This window comes from Ursus maritimus, assembly GCF_017311325.1.
Source record: "Ursus maritimus isolate PB19 chromosome X unlocalized genomic scaffold, ASM1731132v1 scaffold_X1, whole genome shotgun sequence".
In the NCBI taxonomy this organism is placed as follows: Eukaryota; Metazoa; Chordata; class Mammalia; order Carnivora; family Ursidae; genus Ursus; species Ursus maritimus.
The window spans coordinates 37,994,917-37,997,782 of NW_024423319.1; the positions used below are offsets into that span (position 1 = coordinate 37,994,917).

General features: G+C 46.5%; 1 non-coding gene across 1 annotated transcript; it reads right to left on the bottom strand.

The window, feature by feature from the left end:
- Window positions 1-323: 323 nt before the first annotated feature.
- On the bottom strand, window positions 324-430 carry LOC121103941. Its single transcript, XR_005836232.1, has one exon. It is a non-coding gene; the product is annotated as a U6 spliceosomal RNA (small nuclear RNA).
- Window positions 431-2,866: the final 2,436 nt, after the last annotated feature.

Genomic DNA, 2,866 nt, shown 5'->3' on the forward strand with positions numbered 1-2,866 from the left:
CAGGCAAGGCTGCACTGAGGGAATGCTTGAGCTGCGCCTTGACAGAGGAGCAAGTTTTCCACACCAGGAGTACCAGGAAACATGTCCAATGCCCTGCAAAGAGCTTCTAGAATACCACTCTTTTGGTCTGGCACGTCTTCTAAACCAGTGTTTCTCAAACTACCATGCTCGTATGAATCACATGCGGATGCTCTTAAGGCTCAGAGTCTGATGCTGTCGGTCTACAGTTGGGCCTGAGACTCTGCATTTCTAACATGCTTCCAGAGGATGCCGGTGGTGTTGGTCTATGAACCACACGCACTTTGTTTTTTGTGGCTTTTTAAAAAAATACGGAATACTTCACCAATTTGCATGTTATCCTTAGGCAGGGGCCATGCTAATCTTCTCTGTATCCTTCCAGTCTTACTATACATGCTGCCAAAGCTAGCATTGGACCACGCTTTGAGTCGCAAAGTTCTAGAAGACCTTACTAAATGCAGCTAGTGATAGCTAACATTTACCTTGTCCTTTTTAGATGGCAGGCATTGTACAAAGCCCTTCATAAACTATCACTGCATCGGCTCCTCACGGCAACCTTAGGAGGGAGCTAGGAATTGCCTGTAATTTGAAAATGACTGAAATCTCAAATTCAGAGAATTCTTAGTCATTTGCCCAAGGCCACTGCAGGGATGAAACTGGAATTGTATGCCGGCTGCCTCATCCTGGATCCTAACTTGGAGCTCTTAGACTCCATTCCCTCCCAGAAGGAGTCACACCTTAAGGTAACAGATTGAGTTTTGTTTTTGTGGGTTTTTTCTTTTCTTTCTTTCTTTTTTTTTTTTTTTTTTTTTTTTTTTGAGAAGCTGGACCTTGGTTTCAGCTCAGGTCTTGATCTCAGGGTCATAAGATGGAGCCCCATGTCAGGCTGGGAGCTCAGCGAGGAGTCTGCTAAAGTTTCTCTCTCCTTCTCCCTCTGCCCCTCCCTGCCCTCACTCTCTTGCTCTCTCTCTGTCTCTCTCTAAAATAAATAAATAAATAAATCTTAAAAAAAAAAGAAAGAAGCTGGACCTTTTTCTAGCAGCCAGTATATATAACAGATATGAATATAATTTATCTGTTTAGCAAAACTGGGGAGCCCAGAGCTCACCTGCTCAGCCTTCCCTACTCATCTTCCACAGCGGCCCCCTTTCTAGCAACCCTGGGACTCTGGGAAACTCAGTTTACAACCCAGCACTTAGAGATGTTATAAGTTACTCTTTCCAGTGAGATTAGTAGACCATTGATTGAGAATCAACTCTGCATCTGGATGGAAGCTAAATCAGAGGTGCCGGAAACAGAGGGGGCCAAAAGGAAAGATGGGAAGTTACAAACACAGCCACTGTTGACATCCCTGTTTGCTAAGAGTTAGTTCTATCTTGGTACTATCTTCCCTGAGGCCTCTCTGGTCTTACCTGGCTTCTCTCCCTCTCTCGCCAGCATTGGCTTGTGGCCCGGCTCTCAAGAGCAGAAATGGCCTTCTGGTTTGTTCCTCTCATCCTCTCATTTAGATGCTCCCTCAATGCCCTGACAACCAGGGCTCGTACCTTCCCGAGGAAGGCTTTAAAGTCTCTAGTCCCATGGTTTTAAAATGTTGCTCTGTGTCACCTGGAATTCCTCCAGACCCTTCTATCACTGTATTGGGTGGGTGGGGTGAGGGTACGAAGGAAGAGTAGAGGAGGTGAGCAGGGGCAAATAGTTTTTCTATCACAGGTGCAGAAAGCCTGAGAGCCTAAAGGGTTGAGTTCCAATGCTGATTTTTGTTCCCGACCCAGGCCACCCTGGTATGGGCATTCTAAGTCCTCGTCTACTAACTGTGGCCTGAGTGGTGCTCTAACTCTTAGATTCTGATATGGGCCATGAAATGTTTCCTGCTGCTTGCCCAAATCTGGTCATCTCTCCTTCTGGAGTCAGGGGAAACTTTCTGCCATGAGTCACAACAAATTCTGGAAATAGATACTAGGTAACCTTTTAAAACACATTTCGGCCCTAGGATTGCCTCTGATCATGCTCTAGTCTCTTCCATTCAGTTACTTGCTTATGTGTCAACTCCTGGTGTTAGAGTAGGCAGTTAGTTAGGCTCTAACAGAATACCTGGAGGTCAGCAAAGAAGAAGTCATGGCCAGGTATCAAGAAAGTCAGAGGCCTGGGGCGCCTGGGTGGCACAGCGGTTAAGCGTCTGCCTTCCGCTCAGGGCGAGATCCCAGAGTTCTGGGATCGGAGCCCCAGCAGGCTCTTCCTTTACTTCTTCCTCTCCCACTCCCCCTGCTTGTGTTCCCTCTCTCGCTGGCTGTCTCTCTCTCTGTCGAATAAATAAATAAAATCTTTAAAAAAAAAAAAAAAGAAAGTCAGAGGCCTCTTTTGGCAACACTCCACAAGAAGCCAGAGCAAACCAAGATGGCGGGTGCCATGATGGGAAACCCTTGACCAAATAAGGAAGAAAAGATAAGAAAGACTGCTTCCAAGAAATCCCCACCCCAAGTAATGAATATTCCACCCCCTAGTTAACAACTGCCAGTAAAAAATAGAAACCCAACCCCAGGGTGTGCAGCTCACTCTCTCTCTCTTTCTCTCTCCAGCTCTCACATCTTGAGAGTATACTTTGACTTAAATAAATTTCCCCCCTTGTGTTGCTCATCGACTGTGTTGTGTCTGCCCCTGAATTCTTTCAACGGATGAGACCAAGAACCTTCAGCAACATCTTTAAGACAGACTGGTCCAAGGCCGCAGGGCCTGAGGTCTCCCCAGTCAGTCCACCCAGGAACACTGAGAGAAGCCTTCCCTGACCACCGCATCTAAAGAAGCATCCCATACCCTGCTCTGTTTTCTTCATAGCACTTATCATTGCCTG